The following is a 20,652-nucleotide window of genomic DNA, read 5'->3' as shown; positions in this document are numbered from 1 at the left end:
CATGCGTTTCCCCTGTGACAGAGCTCGTTCTTTTAGAATTGCCATCTGTACAGCAGTTAAAACTTTTTCCACTGTGGGAAACCGCATCTCAGCCGAAGTGTACAAGTGTGACTTGTTAGCGATAGGTACTGTGTCACCTTCATTAAAAGTGAGGTATGTGAAACCCACCGTCCCAGGAATTATTCTTATTACCAGGTTGGTGTGGTTATCACGAGTCAGTAAATATTTAGAAGCGAGCAGATCAGCCTGCAAGGATTGCAAAATGGCTGAATGCTCAGGCAGCCAGCATGATTTTGAGAAAGTTGGTTGTATCAAAGCATACAAAGGCTTGATACGCTGGGCATATTCCGGAATGTAAGTCCTACCGAAATTCAAAAAGCCCAGTAAAGACTGTAATTTTTTCAGTGTTGTTGGAGCGCGCAATTGTGCGCACTTCTCTAAGAAGTGAGGAGCCAAACCTCTACCTTCATTGTTGAGCTCATAGCCCAAAAACAACACTGTGTGTTCAGCAATGTGCGATTTTGCAAAGTTAAATTTGTAACCCATGTCTGCGAAGTTGCAAACAACAGAATTTACACGACACAGATGCTCCCAAATATCGTCGTCTGTGAGATATATGTCATCCACATACGAAAAAGCATCAGGGTCGAGTGCCTCCAGAATAGAGACAATCCGAGCGGTAAATATACCAGGACTATTCTTGTAGCCCATTGGAAGACGCCGGAATTGCTTTTGGACTCCAGCGCTCGTAAAACTGGTCCATTGGGAGCTAAAGCTGTCCAATCTGTGGGCATAAAAACCATTGGATATGTCAAGCGTTGTCTTGAAACGCTTACGCACGAGACTATCCACAAGGGCAGAGCCGTGAGTATTCTGTACTGCACAGTTACGGCAATGCGAGTTCAAATGCCGGTAATCCAAAACCAAACGATATGATCCGTCAGGTTTGTTCACAGTAAAAAGGGGATTATTCATCGGTGACACACACGTTTCAATAACTCCCTGATATTCCAATTGTTCAAGGATTTCCGCGACGGAAGATTTTGCTTCACGCCGAATGGGATATTGAGGTTGAGGCTGCGGCTGAGACCGCAACGGAATTTCGTGGCAAGGCGACAATTTATCCCAACCACATTGGTTACGGTACAGAGCCGGCGCGAGAGCCCGAGCCCACTCTTCTGCAAAATGCTGCGCATGCTCTTTCGAGACAGTGTTCGCGAAACTGGGTAGGATTACCTCCTCCCCTCGCGGCGCCGCGAGCACAAAAGGTGGGGGCCAGTCAGCCTCCGAAAGTAAAATATCATATGTAGAAGACAGATTCTCCCAAAATACACCTTTAACGGTACGCTGTATGTCACCTTCAATTAACAGGACAATTTCATATAGTCTTTCAGGGGGAGCGAGTCTAGTATCCGCTGTTTCTATCACAACGTAGACATCAGTCGCTGTCACCCTCAGTAGTGGACGCAGCGCCTCTCTGACTATGGTTATCTCCGCCGCGCTGTCCAGCAAGGTCAGAGCCCACGTCAGATTCCGAAGCCGCGTTCTCACTATCTGTGGCATATCGATGCGCTGTTAAGGCTGCGACTTTCTTTTTCGCAAACTGCGGACGCCTAGGCGTAGAATCCTCCTGCTTCACTGCGCCGTCCGTCTGGCGGGACTGGCCACGTCCTTGTTGGCCACCACGTCCACGTCCACCCCCTCCTCCTCCACCGGTCTTCGGGGCCGATGTGTCCTGAAAGGAACGAGGAGAGCGTTGATCAGAACCCTGAAAACGATCAGGCGATTTAATCATCGCGCGGTCGCGCAAATCATAAACTTTTTCGGGTGGCGCAGGAGCTTGTATTGCAGGAAAAGTACCCTGAGTCTGCGTTGTCTGCTTCCCCTGTGTCTGTTTTTTAGGCCAATTTTGTTTCTTGGACTTGGGCTGGGCATCTGTCACTGCAGATTGTCCCTGTGGTTGTTTTTTCTCCCTCACTGGAAAATATTTCAGACCTCTACTTGTGCGGCCAATCGTTTTATAAGCGGCCACCACAATCTTTGCTAACTGGCGGGGTTTGTCGGCATCGGGCAGAGCAGCCAAAGCATTCGACACCTGAAAGTTAACTGCATCTCCTTTAACATTGGAGAGAATGAGATCACTTACAATCTCAAAAGAACCACACAGGCGCATACCCAATTCAACCGCTGCCTCTGGACCGTGATCATTCTGAACACGTCGAACGATTTCAGGCAGGGCAGTCATAGACGGGGTGCCGAAGCACCTTGTATAAACTGCCGCAAAAGTTTTTCCCCAGCTGTCACAGTCAGCAAGTTCAGGAGTAATATCCTTCGGTAGAGTAATCGTCAACATTCTATGTTTATCAGCAGGAGTAGAATTCGGAAAAACCGCCTCCAGTTGATCAAACTTCTCTGCTAGCCAGAATGGGAAGTCATCGTTGTCAACCGGACGCGCACCAAAAACCGAATTTACCATCACTGGATTGAGACGCATTCCGCCTCGTTCCAGGGGAGCGGCCGCACCCCCCTGGGGACCACCAGGAAGATGTCGACCGATGTATTGCACTAAAGCACGAATCACGGAAATGGAAACTACATGCAGCCTGCGAATTTCTGCCAGGGTGCAAGCCCCGTGATTCGGGTGCGGGGTAAAGCCACCCAACGCAGGCCAATTAGTACCTGGAATTGAGAGTGGGCCTAACCTCGCAGGGGACATAGAGTGGGGGAGGGCGCCATCAAACCAAACTCGATGCTGCCAATGATCAATAGGTATTCCCAATGCCCTGTACGGCGTATATTCAGCCGGGACATCCGAGGCGGTGTAGGAGTGGAACAAACCAGAATTAGCGTCCACAGCCGGAAACGTAACCCAAGAGTAAAACAACTCGTAAGGAAACGCCGGATCTGCACATACCACGAAAATCACAGCCATCCCATCTACTGGGACTTGGTACGTCTGAAGATGGTTGCGTACCGCTACGCGACTATGCTGCGCAATAGCCACCGCTGCCGCCATTACAGAATTGGAAATAAGAAAACACAAAGAATACTTTGTAGCACAACTGGGTAGTAATTCAAAGAAACCGTTTAAGAAAGAATCAAGCTTGAATAAAGACCTATTTCAAAAAATAGGTAGGTTTCACCGACACCCCGTTTTCCGGAAACGGACGTGAAGGGGTTAAGGCATGAACGATAAACTACTCGAGTGTCATGATATAAGACCACCGAAACCGTTGGGCGCCATGTTGCAGGGTTTCTGTACTCACACAGAACTGTGCACAGAGGAGTGGAACCTCGGCAAATTAGGGTGTCCCAAAACTTACCTTAGCAACCAACTCACCCCTTACCGAGCTAGCTACAGTGTCTCATTGGACATATCAAACACCCAATGTTTAGACAAACCAGAACATGAACTTACAGTACCTCAGGGTACGTGGGACTCATGAACACTCTTTCGTTATATTATCATTACAAACCAGAACATGGAGTAAAGAAGACACATGTGCATTTGAAATGTTTATTTACTAATGCCGTCTTCTCAGGCGCAGTATCTTTGATAATACAAGTATACTTATTATCAGTAGCAAAATTATCAGCATAGTTACTAAGACATAAAAAGCGAATGGTGACAGCATGTTAACATGCTGTAATGAATAAGAGTTAACAACACTTATATCTCACCCTCCCTAACACATATATTATATTATTATCTAAGAAGGTCTCTTTGGGTTGTTTTAGGGCGGGCCCATACCTTAGTGTCCTAGCATGAAGGAATCACATCAGCATACACCAGCTCTCTCTGCATGTGCACCGCATCAAGTGTGTTAACAATTCTCGTGCAAAGCAATATCAATCCCGCCTCAAGCCCAAGTTGGCAAAGGCTGCACTTGTGTTATGACTATGAAGGCGTGGAGATCAGACCTCATAACAATTCCATATCGTGTTGCTCCTGAAACTTCAGCACTCTCCGTGCAGACATGTTTTATTAAACAAAGCAGATATCAGAGCAATAACATATTATTCTCACATTCACCACGGCAAACTACTAGGTTGAAAGCTAAGTCAACAAATGAGGGTCGTGTGCAGAAGTTGCAAGAAAGGAAAAATGGCGTTTAAATCTCAAACGTACCTATGCTAACTTAACACGATATAGGGATATATAGGAGTTATACAACAGAATGGTGATGGATTAAACCCAGATCAGTTGACTGGGGGTGAGGGTTTGATTTGCTCAAACGCTCCGTCCATCATCCCATTTTGTATCGCTTTGTTCACCCTAAGTGTGGCAGGGTATGCTCAGATGTGAGTCCCTTGCTCACTTGGCCACTGGATTCAAGATAGCCTGGCTGATGAGGATTATGAATCCGAACCGGTCCTAGGATGCTTGTTTCCGGTACAGGGAAGACGAGGTTTGGCAGTTTGGGCTGGACTGTTCCCATGAGGCACTGGATCAGACTTATTTGCATATGGCCATGTCTGAACTGGGGTGGCTGAGTGGGCTAAAGAATGGGGATGGATTAAACCCAGATCAGTTGACTTAGGGTGCGTTTTTGATTTGCTCAAACGCTCAATCCATCATCCCCTTTTGTATCTCTTTGTTCGCCCTAAGCGTGGCAGGGTATGCTCAGACGTGAGTCCCTTGCTCACTTGGCCACTGGATTCAAGATAGCCTGGCTGATGAGGATTATGAATCCGAAACCGGTCCCAGGATGCTTGTTTCCGGTCCAGGGAAGACATGGCTTGGCAGTTCGGGCTGGACTGTTCCCATGAGGCACAGGGTCAGACTGATTTGTATATGGCCATGTCTGAACTGGGGTGGCTGAGTGTGCTAAAGAATGGTGATGGATTAAACCCAGATCAGTTGACTGGGGGTGAGTGTTTGATTTACTCAAACGCTCCGTCCATCATCCCCTTTTGTATCGCTTTGTTCGCCCTAAGTGTGGCAGGGTATGCTCAGACGTGAGTCCCTTGCTCACTTGGCCACTGGATTCAAGATAGCCTGGCTGATGAGGATTATGAATCCGAAACCGGTCCCAGGATGCTTGTTTCCAGTCCAGGGAAGACATGGATTGGCAGTTCGGGCTGGACTGTTCCCATGAGGCACAGGGTCAGACTGATTTGCATATGGCCATGTCTGAACTGGGGTGGCTGAGTGGGCTAAAGAATGGTGATGGATTAAACCCAGATCAGTTGACTGGGGGTGAGTGTTTGATTTGCTCAAACGCTCCGTCCATCATCCCCTTTTGTATCGCTTTGTTGCCCCTAAGTGTGGCAGGGTATGCTCAGACGTGAGTCCCTTGCTCACTTGGCCACTGGATTCAAGATAGCCTGGCTGATGAGGATTATGAATCCGAAACCAGTCCCAGGATGCTTGTTTCCGGTCCAGGGAAGACATGGCTTGGCAGTTCGGGCTGGACTGTTCCCATGAGGCACAGGGTCAGACTGATTTGCATATGGCCATGTCTGAACTGGGGTGGCTGAGTGGGCTAAAGAATGGTGATGGATTAAACCCAGATCAGTTGACTGGGGGTGAGTGTTTGATTTGCTCAAACGCTCCGTCCATCATCCCCTTTTGTATCGCTTTGTTCCCCCTAAGTGTGGCAGGGTATGCTCAGACGTGAGTCCCTTGCTCACTTGGTCACTGGATTCAAGATAGCCTGGCTGATGAGCATTATGAATCCGAAACTGGTCCCAGGATGCTTGTTTCCGGTCCAGGGAAGACATGGCTTGGCAGTTCGGGCTGGACTGTTCCCATGAGGCACAGGGTCAGACTGATTTGCATATGGCCATGTCTGAACTGGGGTGGCTGAGTGGGCTAAAAAATGGTGATGGATTAAACCCAGATCAGTTGACTGGGGGTGAGTGTTTGATTTGCTCAAATGCTCCGTCCATCATCCCATTTTGTATCGCTTTGTTCACCCTAAGTGTGGCAGGGTATGCTCAGACGTGAGTCCCTTGCTCACTTGGCCACTGGATTCAAGATAGCCTGGCTGATGAGCATTATGAATCCGAAACCGGTCCCAGGATGCTTGTTTCCGGTCCAGGGAAGACATGGCTTGGCAGTTCGGGCTGGACTGTTCCCATGAGGCACAGGGTCAGACTGATTTGCATATGGCCATGTCTGAACTGGGGTGGCTGAGTGGGCTAAAGAATGGTGATGGATTAAACCCAGATCAGTTGACTGGGGGTGAGGGTTTGATTTGCTCAAACGCTCCGTCCATCATCCCATTTTGTATCGCTTTGTTCACCCTAAGTGTGGCAGGGTATGCTCAGACGTGAGTCCCTTGCTCACTTGGCCACTGGATTCAAGATAGCCTGGCTGATGAGGATTATGAATCCGAACCGGTCCTAGGATGCTTGTTTCCGGTACAGGGAAGACGAGGTTTTGCAGTTCGGGCTGGACTGTTCCCATGAGGCACTGGGTCAGACTGATTTGCATATGGCCATGTCTGAACTGGGGTGGCTGAGTGGGCTAAAGAATGGTGATGGATTAAACCCAGATCAGTTGACTGGGGTGAGTTTTTGATTTGCTCAAACGCTCAATCCATCATCCCCTTTTGTATCTCTTTGTTCGCCCTAAGCATGGCAGGGTATGCTCAGACGTGAGTCCCTTGCTCACTTGGCCACTGGATTCAAGATAGCCTGGCTGATGAGGATTATGAATCCGAAACCGGTCCCAGGATGCTTGTTTCCGGTCCAGGGAAGACATGGCTTGGCAGTTCGGGCTGGACTGTTCCCATGAGGCACAGGGTCAGACTGATTTGTATATGGCCATGTCTGAACTGGGGTGGCTGAGTGTGCTAAAGAATGGTGATGGATTAAACCCAGATCAGTTGACTGGGGGTGAGTGTTTGATTTACTCAAACGCTCCGTCCATCATCCCCTTTTGTATCGCTTTGTTCGCCCTAAGTGTGGCAGGGTATGCTCAGACGTGAGTCCCTTGCTCACTTGGCCACTGGATTCAAGATAGCCTGGCTGATGAGGATTATGAATCCGAAACCGGTCCCAGGATGCTTGTTTCCGGTCCAGGGAAGACATGGCTTGGCAGTTCGGGCTGGACTGTTCCCATGAGGCACAGGGTCAGACTGATTTGCATATGGCCATGTCTGAACTGGGGTGGCTGAGTGTGCTAAAGAATGGTGATGGATTAAACCCAGATCAGTTGACTGGGGGTGAGTGTTTGATTTACTCAAACGCTCCGTCCATCATCCCCTTTTGTATCGCTTTGTTCGCCCTAAGTGTGGCAGGGTATGCTCAGACGTGAGTCCCTTGCTCACTTGGCCAATGGATTCAAGATAGCCTGGCTGATGAGGATTATGAATCCAAAACCGGTCCTAGGATGCTTGTTTCCGGTCCAGGGAAGACATGGCTTGGCAGTTCGGGCTGGACTGTTCCCATGAGGCACTGGGTCAGAATGATTTGCATATGGCCATGTCTGAACTGGGGTGGCTTAGTGGGCTAAAGAATGGGGATGGATTAAACCCAGATCAGTTGACTGGGGGTGAGTTTTTGATTTGCTCAAACGCTCCGTCCATCATCCCCTTTTGTATCGCTTTGTTCACCCTAAGTGTGGCAGGGTATGCTCAGACGTGAGTCCCTTGCTCACTTGGCCACTGGATTCAAGATAGCCTGGCTGATGAGGATTATGAATCCGAAACCGGTCATAGGATGCTTGTTTCCAGTCCAGGGAAGACATGGCTTGGCAGTTCAGGCTGGACTGTTCCCATGAGGCACAGGGTCAGACTGATTTGCATATGGCCATGTCTGAACTGGGGTGGCTGAGTGGGCTAAAGAATGGTGATGGATTAAACCCAGATCAGTTGACTGGGGGTGAGTGTTTGATTTGCTCAAACGCTTTGTCCATCATCCCCTTTTGTATCGCTTTGTTCACCCTAAGTGTGGCAGGGTATGCTCAGACGTGAGTCCCTTGCTCACTTGGCCACTGGATTCAAGATAGCCTGGCTGATGAGGATTATGAATCCGAAACCGGTCCTAGGATGCTTGTTTCCGGTCCAGGGAAGACGCGGCTTGGCAGTTCGGGCTGGACTGTTCCCATGAGGCACTGGGTCAGACTGATTCGCATATGGCCATGTCTGAACTGGGGTGGCTGAGTGGGCTAAATAATGGTGATGGATTAAACCCAGATCAGTTGACTGGGGCTGAGATTTTGATTTGCTCAAACGTTCCGTCCATCATCCCCTTTTGTATCGCTTTGTTCGCCCTAAGTGTGGCAGGGTATGCTCAGACGTGAGTCCCTTGCTCACTTGGCCACTGGATTCAAGATAGCCTGGCTGATGAGGATTATGAATCCGAAACCGGTCCCAGGATGCTTGTTTCCAGTCCAGGGAAGACATGGATTGGCAGTTCGGGCTGGACTGTTCCCATGAGGCACAGGGTCAAACTGATTTGCATATGGCCATGTCTGAACTGGGGTGGCTGAGTGGGCTAAAGAATGGTGATGGATTAAACCCAGATCAGTTGACTGGGGTGAGTGTTTGATTTGCTCAAACGCTCCGTCCATCATCCCCTTTTGTATCGCTTTGTTCCCCCTAAGTGTGGCAGGGTATGCTCAGACGTGAGTCCCTTGCTCACTTGGCCACTGGATTCAAGATAGCCTGGCTGATGAGCATTATGAATCCGAAACTGGTCCCAGGATGCTTGTTTCCGGTCCAGGGAAGACATGGCTTGGCAGTTCGGGCTGGACTGTTCCCATGAGGCACTGCGTCAGACTGATTTGCATATGGCCATGTCTGAACTGGGGTGGCTGAGTGGGCTAAAGAATGGTGATGGATTAAACCCAGATCAGTTGACTGGGGGTGAGTGTTTGATTTGCTCAAACGCTCAGTCCATCATCCCCTTTTGTATCGCTTTGTTGCCCCTAAGTGTGGCAGGGTATGCTCAGACGTGAGTCCCTTGCTCACTTGGCCACTGGATTCAAGATAGCCTGGCTGATGAGGATTATGAATCCGAAACCGGTCCCAGGATGCTTGTTTCCGGTCCAGGGAAGACATGGCTTGGCAGTTTGGGCTGGACTGTTCCCATGAGGCACAGGGTCAGACTGATTTGCATATGGCCATGTCTGAACTTGGGTGGCTGAGTGGACTAAAGAATGGTGATGGATTAAACCCAGATCAGTTGACTGGGGGTGAGTGTTTGATTTGCTCAAACGCTCCGTCCATCATCCCATTTTGTATCGCTTTGTTCACCCTAAGTGTGGCAGGGTATGCTCAGACGTGAGTCCATTGCTCACTTGGCCACTGGATTCAAGATAGCCTGGCTGATGAGGATTATGAATCCGAAACCGGTCCCAGGATGCTTGTTTCCGGTCCAGGGAAGACAAGGCTTGGCAGTTCGGGCTGGACTGTTCCCATGAGGCACAGGGTCAGACTGATTTGCATATGGCCATATCTGAACTGGGGTGGCTGAGTGGGCTAAAGAATGGTGATGGATTTAACCCAAATCAGTTGATTGGGGGTGAGTGTTTGATTTGGTCAAACGCTCCGTCCATCATCCCCTTTTGTATCGCTTTGTTCGCCCTAAGTGTGGCAGGGTATGCTCAGACGTGAGTCCCTTGCTCACTTGGCCACTGGATTCAAGATAGCCTGGCTGATGAGGATTATGAATCCGAAACCGGTCCTAGGATGCTTGTTTCCGGTCCATGGAAGACGAGGCTTGGCAGTTCGGGCTGGACTGTTCCCATGAGACACTGCGTCAGACTGATTTGCATATGGCCATGTCTGAACTGGGGTGGCTGAGTGGGCTAAAGAATGGTGATGGATTAAACCCAGATCAGTTGACTGGGGGTGAGTGTTTGATTTGCTCAAACGCTCCGTCCATCATCCCCTTTTGTATCGCTTTGTTGCCCCTAAGTGTGGCAGGGTATGCTCAGACGTGAGTCCCTTGCTCACTTGGCCACTGGATTCAAGATAGCCTGGCTGATGAGGATTATGAATCCGAAACCGGTCCCAGGATGCTTGGTTCCCGTCCAGGGAAGACATGGCTTGGCAGTTTGGGCTGGACTGTTCCCATGAGGCACAGGGTCAGACTGATTTGCATATGGCCATGTCTGAACTGGGGTGGCTGAGTGGACTAAAGAATGGTGATGGATTAAACCCAGGTCAGTTGACTGGGGGTGAGTGTTTGATTTGCTCAAACGCTCCGTCCATCATCCCATTTTGTATCGCTTTGTTCACCCTAAGTGTGGCAGGGTATGCTCAGACGTGAGTCCCTTGCTCACTTGGCCACTGGATTCAAGATAGCCTGGCTGATGAGGATTATGAATCCGAAACCGGTCCCAGGATGCTTGTTTCCGGTCCAGGGAAGACATGGCTTGGCAGTTCGGGCTGGACTGTTCCCATGAGGCACAGGGTCAGACTGATTTGCATATGGCCATATCTGAACTGGGGTGGCTGAGTGGGCTAAAGAATGGTGATGGATTTAACCCAAATCAGTTGATTGGGGGTGAGTGTTTGATTTGGTCAAACGCTCCGTCCATCATCCCCTTTTGTTTCGCTTTGTTCGCCCTAAGTGTGGCAGGGTATGCTCAGACGTGAGTCCCTTGCTCACTTGGCCACTGGATTCAAGATAGCCTGGCTGATGAGGATTATGAATCCAAAACCGGTCCCAGGATGCTTGTTTCCGGTCCAGTGAAGACATGGCTTGGCAGTTCGGGCTGGACTGTTCCCACGAGGCACAGGGTCAGACTGATTTGCATATGGCCATGTCTGAACTGGGGTGGCTGAGTGGGCTAAAGAATGGTGATGGATTAAACCCAGATCAGTTGACAGAGGGTGAGTGTTTGATTTGCTCAAACGCTCCGTCCATCATCCCCTTTTGTATCGCTTTGTTCGCCCTAAGTGTGGCAGGGTATGCTCAGACGTGAGTCCCTTGCTCACTTGGCCACTGGATTCAAGATAGCCTGGCTGATGAGGATTATGAATCCGAAACCGGTCCCAGGATGCTTGTTTCTGGTCCAGGGAAGACATGGCTTGGCAGTAAGGGCTGGACTGTTCCCATGAGGCACAGGGTCAGACTGATTTGCATATGGCCATGTCTGAACTGGGGTGGCTGAGTGGGCTAAAGAATGGTGATGGATTAAACCCAGATCAGTTGACTGGGGGTGAGTGTTTGGTTTGCTCAAACGCTTTGTCCATCATCCCCTTTTGTATCGCTTTGTTCACCCTATGTGTGGCAGGGTATGCTCAGACGTGAGTCCCTTGCTCACTTGGCCACTGGATTCAAGATAGCCTGGCTGATGAGGATTATGAATCCGAAACCGGTCCCAGGATGCTTGTTTCCGGTCCAGGGAAGACATGGCTTGGCAGTTCGGGCTGGACTGTTCCCATGAGGCACAGGGTCAGACTGATTTGCATATGGCCATGTCTGAACTGGGGTGGCTGAGTGGGCTAAAGAATGGTGATGGATTAAACCCAGATCAGTTGACTGGGGCTGAGTTTTTGATTTGCTCAAACGCTCCGTCCATCATCCCCTTTTGTATCGCTTTGTTCGCCCTAAGTGTGGCAGGGTATGCTCAGACGTGAGTCCCTTGCTCACTTGGCCACTGGATTCAAGATAGCCTGGCTGATGAGGATTATGAATCCGAAACCGGTCCTAGGATGCTTGTTTCCGGTCCAGGGAAGACGCGGCTTGGCAGTTCGGGCTGGACTGTTCCCATGAGGCACTGGGTCAGACTGATTCGCATATGGCCATGTCTGAACTGGGGTGGCTGAGTGGGCTAAATAATGGTGATGGACTAAACCCAGATCAGTTGACTGGGGGTGAGATTTTGATTTGCTCAAACGTTCCGTCCATCATCCCCTTTTGTATCGCTTTGTTCGCCCTAAGTGTGGCAGGGTATGCTCAGACGTGAGTCCCTTGCTCACTTGGCCACTGGATTCAAGATAGCCTGGCTGATGAGGATTATGAATCCAAAACCGGTCCCAGGATGCTTGTTTCCGGTCCAGTGAAGACATGGCTTGGCAGTTCGGGCTGGACTGTTCCCACGAGGCACAGGGTCAGACTGATTTGCATATGGCCATGTCTGAACTGGGGTGGCTGAGTGGGCTAAAGAATGGTGATGGATTAAACCCAGATCAGTTGACAGAGGGTGAGTGTTTGATTTGCTCAAACGCTCCGTCCATCATCCCCTTTTGTATCGCTTTGTTCGCCCTAAGTGTGGCAGGGTATGCTCAGACGTGAGTCCCTTGCTCACTTGGCCACTGGATTCAAGATAGCCTGGCTGATGAGGATTATGAATCCGAAACCGGTCCCAGGATGCTTGGTTCCCGTCCAGGGAAGACATGGCTTGGCAGTTTGGGCTGGACTGTTCCCATGAGGCACAGGGTCAGACTGATTTGCATATGGCCATGTCTGAACTGGGGTGGCTGAGTGGACTAAAGAATGGTGATGGATTAAACCCAGGTCAGTTGACTGGGGGTGAGTGTTTGATTTGCTCAAACGCTCCGTCCATCATCCCATTTTGTATCGCTTTGTTCACCCTAAGTGTGGCAGGGTATGCTCAGACGTGAGTCCCTTGCTCACTTGGCCACTGGATTCAAGATAGCCTGGCTGATGGGGATTATGAATCCGAAACCGGTCCCAGGATGCTTGTTTCCGGTCCAGGGAAGACATGGCTTGGCAGTTCGGGCTGGACTGTTCCCATGAGGCACAGGGTCAGACTGATTTGCATATGGCCATATCTGAACTGGGGTGGCTGAGTGGGCTAAAGAATGGTGATGGATTTAACCCAAATCAGTTGATTGGGGGTGAGTGTTTGATTTGGTCAAACGCTCCGTCCATCATCCCCTTTTGTTTCGCTTTGTTCGCCCTAAGGGTGGCAGGGTATGCTCAGACGTGAGTCCCTTGCTCACTTGGCCACTGGATTCAAGATAGCCTGGCTGATGAGGATTATGAATCCGAAACCGGTCCCAGGATGCTTGTTTCTAGTCCAGGGAAGACATGGCTTGGCAGTAAGGGCTGGACTGTTCCCATGAGGCACAGGGTCAGACTGATTTGCATATGGCCATGTCTGAACTGGGGTGGCTGAGTGGGCTAAAGAATGGTGATGGATTAAACCCAGATCAGTTGACTGGGGGTGAGTGTTTGGTTTGCTCAAACGCTTTGTCCATCATCCCCTTTTGTATCGCTTTGTTCACCCTAAGTGTGGCAGGGTATGCTCAGACGTGAGTCCCTTGCTCACTTGGCCACTGGATTCAAGATAGCCTGGCTGATGAGGATTATGAATCCGAAACCGGTCCCAGGATGCTTGTTTCCGGTCCAGGGAAGACATGGCTTGGCAGTTCGGGCTGGACTGTTCCCATGAGGCACAGGGTCAGACTGATTTGCATATGGCCATGTCTGAACTGGGGTGGCTGAGTGGGCTAAAGAATGGTGATGGATTAAACCCAGATCAGTTGACTGGGGCTGAGTTTTTGATTTGCTCAAACGCTCCGTCCATCATCCCCGTTTGTATCGCTTTGTTCGCCCTAAGTATGGCAGGGTATGCTCAGACGTGAGTCCCTTGCTCACTTGGCCACTGGATTCAAGATAGCCTGGCTGATGAGGATTATGAATCCGAAACCGGTCCTAGGATGCTTGTTTCCGGTCCAGGGAAGACGCGGCTTGGCAGTTCGGGCTGGACTGTTCCCATGAGGCACTGGGTCAGACTGATTCGCATATGGCAATGTCTGAACTGGGGTGGCTGAGTGGGCTAAATAATGGTGATGGACTAAACCCAGATCAGTTGACTGGGGGTGAGATTTTGATTTGCTCAAACGTTCCGTCCATCATCCCCTTTTGTATCGCTTTGTTCGCCCTAAGTGTGGCAGGGTATGCTCAGACGTGAGTCCCTTGCTCACTTGGCCACTGGATTCAAGATAGCCTGGCTGATGAGGATTATGAATCTGAAACCGGTCCCAGGATGCTTGTTTCCAGTCCAGGGAAGACATGGATTGGCAGTTCGGGCTGGACTGTTCCCATGAGGCACAGGGTCAAACTGATTTGCATATGGCCATGTCTGAACTGGGGTGGCTGAGTGGGCTAAAGAATGGTGATGGATTAAACCCAGATCAGTTGACTGGGGGTGAGTGTTTGATTTGCTCAAACGCTCCGTCCATCATCCCGTTTTGTATCGCTTTGTTCCCCCTAAGTGTGGCAGGGTATGCTCAGACGTGAGTCCCTTGCTCACTTGGCCACTGGATTCAAGATAGCCTGGCTGATGAGCATTATGAATCCGAAACTGGTCCCAGGATGCTTGTTTCCGGTCCAGGGAAGACATGGCTTGGCAGTTCGGGCTGGACTGTTCCCATGAGGCACAGGGTCAGACTGATTTGCATTTGGCCATGTCTGAACTGGGGTGGCTGAGTGGACTAAAAAATGGTGATGGATTAAACCCAGATCAGTTGACTGGGGGTGAGTGTTTGATTTGCTCAAACGCTCCGTCCATCATCCCATTTTGTATCGCTTTGTTCACCCTAAGTGTGGCAGGGTATGCTCAGACGTGAGTCCCTTGCTCACTTGGCCACTGGATTCAAGATAGCCTGGCTGATGAGCATTATGAATCCAAAACTGGTCCCAGGATGCTTGTTTCCGGTCCAGGGAAGACATGGCTTGGCAGTTCGGGCTGGACTGTTCCCATGAGGCACAGGGTCAGACTGATTTGCATATGGCCATGTCTGAACTGGGGTGGCTGAGTGGGCTAAAGAATGGTGATGGATTAAACCCAGATCAGTTGACTGGGGGTGAGGGTTTGATTTGCTCAAACGCTCCGTCCATCATCCCATTTTGTATCGCTTTGTTCACCCTAAGTGTGGCAGGGTATGCTCAGATGTGAGTCCCTTGCTCACTTGGCCACTGGATTCAAGATAGCCTGGCTGATGAGGATTATGAATCCGAACCGGTCCTAGGATGCTTGTTTCCGGTACAGGGAAGACGAGGTTTTGCAGTTCGGGCTGGACTGTTCCCATGAGGCACTGGGTCAGACTGATTTGCATATGGCCATGTCTGAACTGGGGTGGCTGAGTGGGCTAAAGAATGGTGATGGATTAAACCCAGATCAGTTGACTGGGGTGAGTTTTTGATTTGCTCAAACGCTCAATCCATCATCCCCTTTTGTATCTCTTTGTTCGCCCTAAGCATGGCAGGGTATGCTCAGACGTGAGTCCCTTGCTCACTTGGCCACTGGATTCAAGATAGCCTGGCTGATGAGGATTATGAATCCGAAACCGGTCCCAGGATGCTTGTTTCCAGTCCAGGGAAGACATGGCTTGGCAGTTCGGGCTGGACTGTTCCCATGAGGCACAGGGTCAGACTGATTTGTATATGGCCATGTCTGAACTGGGGTGGCTGAGTGTGCTAAAGAATGGTGATGGATTAAACCCAGATCAGTTGACTGGGGGTGAGTGTTTGATTTACTCAAACGCTCCGTCCATCATCCCCTTTTGTATCGCTTTGTTCGCCCTAAGTGTGGCAGGGTATGCTCAGACGTGAGTCCCTTGCTCACTTGGCCACTGGATTCAAGATAGCCTGGCTGATGAGGATTATGAATCCGAAACCGGTCCCAGGATGCTTGTTTCCGGTCCAGGGAAGACATGGCTTGGCAGTTCGGGCTGGACTGTTCCCATGAGGCACAGGGTCAGACTGATTTGCATATGGCCATGTCTGAACTGGGGTGGCTGAGTGGGCTAAAGAATGGTGATGGATTAAACCCAGATCAGTTGACTGGGGGTGAGTGTTTGATTTGCTCAAACGCTCCGTCCATCATCCCATTTTGTATCGCTTTGTTCACCCTAAGTGTGGCAGGGTATGCTCAGACGTGAGTCCCTTGCTCACTTGGCCACTGGATTCAAGATAGCCTGGCTGATGAGGATTATGAATCCGAAACCGGTCCCAGGATGCTTGGTTCCCGTCCAGGGAAGACATGGCTTGGCAGTTTGGGCTGGACTGTTCCCATGAGGCACAGGGTCAGACTGATTTGCATATGGCCATGTCTGAACTGGGGTGGCTGAGTGGACTAAAGAATGGTGATGGATTAAACCCAGGTCAGTTGACTGGGGGTGAGTGTTTGATTTGCTCAAACGCTCCGTCCATCATCCCATTTTGTATCGCTTTGTTCACCCTAAGTGTGGCAGGGTATGCTCAGACGTGAGTCCCTTGCTCACTTGGCCACTGGATTCAAGATAGCCTGGCTGATGAGGATTATGAATCCGAAACCGGTCCCAGGATGCTTGGTTCCCGTCCAGGGAAGACATGGCTTGGCAGTTTGGGCTGGACTGTTCCCATGAGGCACAGGGTCAGACTGATTTGCATATGGCCATGTCTGAACTGGGGTGGCTGAGTGGACTAAAGAATGGTGATGGATTAAACCCAGGTCAGTTGACTGGGGGTGAGTGTTTGATTTGCTCAAACGCTCCGTCCATCATCCCATTTTGTATCGCTTTGTTCACCCTAAGTGTGGCAGGGTATGCTCAGACGTGAGTCCCTTGCTCACTTGGCCACTGGATTCAAGATAGCCTGGCTGATGAGGATTATGAATCCGAAACCGGTCCCAGGATGCTTGTTTCCGGTCCAGGGAAGACATGGCTTGGCAGTTCGGGCTGGACTGTTCCCATGAGGCACAGGGTCAGACTGATTTGCATATGGCCATATCTGAACTGGGGTGGCTGAGTGGGCTAAAGAATGGTGATGGATTTAACCCAAATCAGTTGATTGGGGGTGAGTGTTTGATTTGGTCAAACGCTCCGTCCATCATCCCCTTTTGTTTCGCTTTGTTCGCCCTAAGTGTGGCAGGGTATGCTCAGACGTGAGTCCCTTGCTCACTTGGCCACTGGATTCAAGATAGCCTGGCTGATGAGGATTATGAATCCAAAACCGGTCCCAGGATGCTTGTTTCCGGTCCAGTGAAGACATGGCTTGGCAGTTCGGGCTGGACTGTTCCCACGAGGCACAGGGTCAGACTGATTTGCATATGGCCATGTCTGAACTGGGGTGGCTGAGTGGGCTAAAGAATGGTGATGGATTAAACCCAGATCAGTTGACAGAGGGTGAGTGTTTGATTTGCTCAAACGCTCCGTCCATCATCCCCTTTTGTATCGCTTTGTTCGCCCTAAGTGTGGCAGGGTATGCTCAGACGTGAGTCCCTTGCTCACTTGGCCACTGGATTCAAGATAGCCTGGCTGATGAGGATTATGAATCCGAAACCGGTCCCAGGATGCTTGTTTCTGGTCCAGGGAAGACATGGCTTGGCAGTAAGGGCTGGACTGTTCCCATGAGGCACAGGGTCAGACTGATTTGCATATGGCCATGTCTGAACTGGGGTGGCTGAGTGGGCTAAAGAATGGTGATGGATTAAACCCAGATCAGTTGACTGGGGGTGAGTGTTTGGTTTGCTCAAACGCTTTGTCCATCATCCCCTTTTGTATCGCTTTGTTCACCCTATGTGTGGCAGGGTATGCTCAGACGTGAGTCCCTTGCTCACTTGGCCACTGGATTCAAGATAGCCTGGCTGATGAGGATTATGAATCCGAAACCGGTCCCAGGATGCTTGTTTCCGGTCCAGGGAAGACATGGCTTGGCAGTTCGGGCTGGACTGTTCCCATGAGGCACAGGGTCAGACTGATTTGCATATGGCCATGTCTGAACTGGGGTGGCTGAGTGGGCTAAAGAATGGTGATGGATTAAACCCAGATCAGTTGACTGGGGCTGAGTTTTTGATTTGCTCAAACGCTCCGTCCATCATCCCCTTTTGTATCGCTTTGTTCGCCCTAAGTGTGGCAGGGTATGCTCAGACGTGAGTCCCTTGCTCACTTGGCCACTGGATTCAAGATAGCCTGGCTGATGAGGATTATGAATCCGAAACCGGTCCTAGGATGCTTGTTTCCGGTCCAGGGAAGACGCGGCTTGGCAGTTCGGGCTGGACTGTTCCCATGAGGCACTGGGTCAGACTGATTCGCATATGGCCATGTCTGAACTGGGGTGGCTGAGTGGGCTAAATAATGGTGATGGACTAAACCCAGATCAGTTGACTGGGGGTGAGATTTTGATTTGCTCAAACGTTCCGTCCATCATCCCCTTTTGTATCGCTTTGTTCGCCCTAAGTGTGGCAGGGTATGCTCAGACGTGAGTCCCTTGCTCACTTGGCCACTGGATTCAAGATAGCCTGGCTGATGAGGATTATGAATCCAAAACCGGTCCCAGGATGTTTGTTTCCGGTCCAGTGAAGACATGGCTTGGCAGTTCGGGCTGGACTGTTCCCACGAGGCACAGGGTCAGACTGATTTGCATATGGCCATGTCTGAACTGGGGTGGCTGAGTGGGCTAAAGAATGGTGATGGATTAAACCCAGATCAGTTGACAGAGGGTGAGTGTTTGATTTGCTCAAACGCTCCGTCCATCATCCCCTTTTGTATCGCTTTGTTCGCCCTAAGTGTGGCAGGGTATGCTCAGACGTGAGTCCCTTGCTCACTTGGCCACTGGATTCAAGATAGCCTGGCTGATGAGGATTATGAATCCGAAACCGGTCCCAGGATGCTTGGTTCCCGTCCAGGGAAGACATGGCTTGGCAGTTTGGGCTGGACTGTTCCCATGAGGCACAGGGTCAGACTGATTTGCATATGGCCATGTCTGAACTGGGGTGGCTGAGTGGACTAAAGAATGGTGATGGATTAAACCCAGGTCAGTTGACTGGGGGTGAGTGTTTGATTTGCTCAAACGCTCCGTCCATCATCCCATTTTGTATCGCTTTGTTCACCCTAAGTGTGGCAGGGTATGCTCAGACGTGAGTCCCTTGCTCACTTGGCCACTGGATTCAAGATAGCCTGGCTGATGGGGATTATGAATCCGAAACCGGTCCCAGGATGCTTGTTTCCGGTCCAGGGAAGACATGGCTTGGCAGTTCGGGCTGGACTGTTCCCATGAGGCACAGGGTCAGACTGATTTGCATATGGCCATATCTGAACTGGGGTGGCTGAGTGGGCTAAAGAATGGTGATGGATTTAACCCAAATCAGTTGATTGGGGGTGAGTGTTTGATTTGGTCAAACGCTCCGTCCATCATCCCCTTTTGTTTCGCTTTGTTCGCCCTAAGGGTGGCAGGGTATGCTCAGACGTGAGTCCCTTGCTCACTTGGCCACTGGATTCAAGATAGCCTGGCTGATGAGGATTATGAATCCGAAACCGGTCCCAGGATGCTTGTTTCTAGTCCAGGGAATACATGGCTTGGCAGTAAGGGCTGGACTGTTCCCATGAGGCACAGGGTCAGACTGATTTGCATATGGCCATGTCTGAACTGGGGTGGCTGAGTGGGCTAAAGAATGGTGATGGATTAAACCCAGATCAGTTGACTGGGGGTGAGTGTTTGGTTTGCTCAAACGCTTTGTCCATCATCCCCTTTTGTATCGCTTTGTTCACCCTAAGTGTGGCAGGGTATGCTCAGACGTGAGTCCCTTGCTCACTTGGCCACTGGATTCAAGATAGCCTGGCTGATGAGGATTATGAATCCGAAACCGGTCCCAGGATGCTTGTTTCCGGTCCAGGGAAGACATGGCTTGGCAGTTCGGGCTGGACTGTTCCCATGAGGCACAGGGTCAGACTGATTTGCATATGGCCATGTCTGAACTGGGGTGGCTGAGTGGGCTAAAGAATGGTGATGGATTAAACCCAGATCAGTTGACTGGGGCTGAGTTTTTGATTTGCTCAAACGCTCCGTCCATCATCCCCGTTTGTATCGCTTTGTTCGCCCTAAGTATGGCAGGGTATGCTCAGACGTGAGTCCCTTGCTCACTTGGCCACTGGATTCAAGATAGCCTGGCTGATGAGGATTATGAATCCGAAACCGGTCCTAGGATGCTTGTTTCCGGTCCAGGGAAGACGCGGCTTGGCAGTTCGGGCTGGACTGTTCCCATGAGGCACTGGGTCAGACTGATTCGCATATGGCAATGTCTGAACTGGGGTGGCTGAGTGGGCTAAATAATGGTGATGGACTAAACCCAGATCAGTTGACTGGGGGTGAGATTTTGATTTGCTCAAACGTTCCGTCCATCATCCCCTTTTGTATCGCTTTGTTCGCCCTAAGTGTGGCAGGGTATGCTCAGACGTGAGTCCCTTGCTCACTTGGCCACTGGATTCAAGATAGCCTGGCTGATGAGGATTATGAATCTGAAACCGGTCCCAGGATGCTTGTTTCCAGTCCAGGGAAGACATGGATTGGCAGTTCGGGCTGGACTGTTCCCATGAGGCACAGGGTCAAACTGATTTGCATATGGCCATGTCTGAACTGGGGTGGCTGAGTGGGCTAAAGAATGGTGATGGATTAAACCCAGATCAGTTGACTGGGGGTGAGTGTTTGATTTGCTCAAACGCTCCGTCCATCATCCCGTTTTGTATCGCTTTGTTCCCCCTAAGTGTGGCAGGGTATGCTCAGACGTGAGTCCCTTGCTCACTTGGCCACTGGATTCAAGATAGCCTGGCTGATGAGCATTATGAATCCGAAACTGGTCCCAGGATGCTTGTTTCCGGTCCAGGGAAGACATGGCTTGGCAGTTCGGGCTGGACTGTTCCCATGAGGCACAGGGTCAGACTGATTTGCATTTGGCCATGTCTGAACTGGGGTGGCTGAGTGGACTAAAAAATGGTGATGGATTAAACCCAGATCAGTTGA

General features: G+C 50.5%; 1 protein-coding gene across 1 annotated transcript in view; it reads left to right on the top strand.

The window, feature by feature from the left end:
- The window catches only part of SLC26A8 (solute carrier family 26 member 8), a 3,758,415-nt gene that overhangs the window by 3,322,577 nt on the left and 415,186 nt on the right, over window positions 1-20,652 (top strand). The window lies entirely within an intron of this gene.

Source organism: Lissotriton helveticus, chromosome 5_1 (genome assembly GCF_964261635.1).
Source record: "Lissotriton helveticus chromosome 5_1, aLisHel1.1, whole genome shotgun sequence".
NCBI lineage: Eukaryota > Metazoa > Chordata > Amphibia > Caudata > Salamandridae > Lissotriton > Lissotriton helveticus.
Note: the sequence above shows the minus strand (reverse complement) of the source record. Positions and strands in the feature narration are given on the sequence as shown.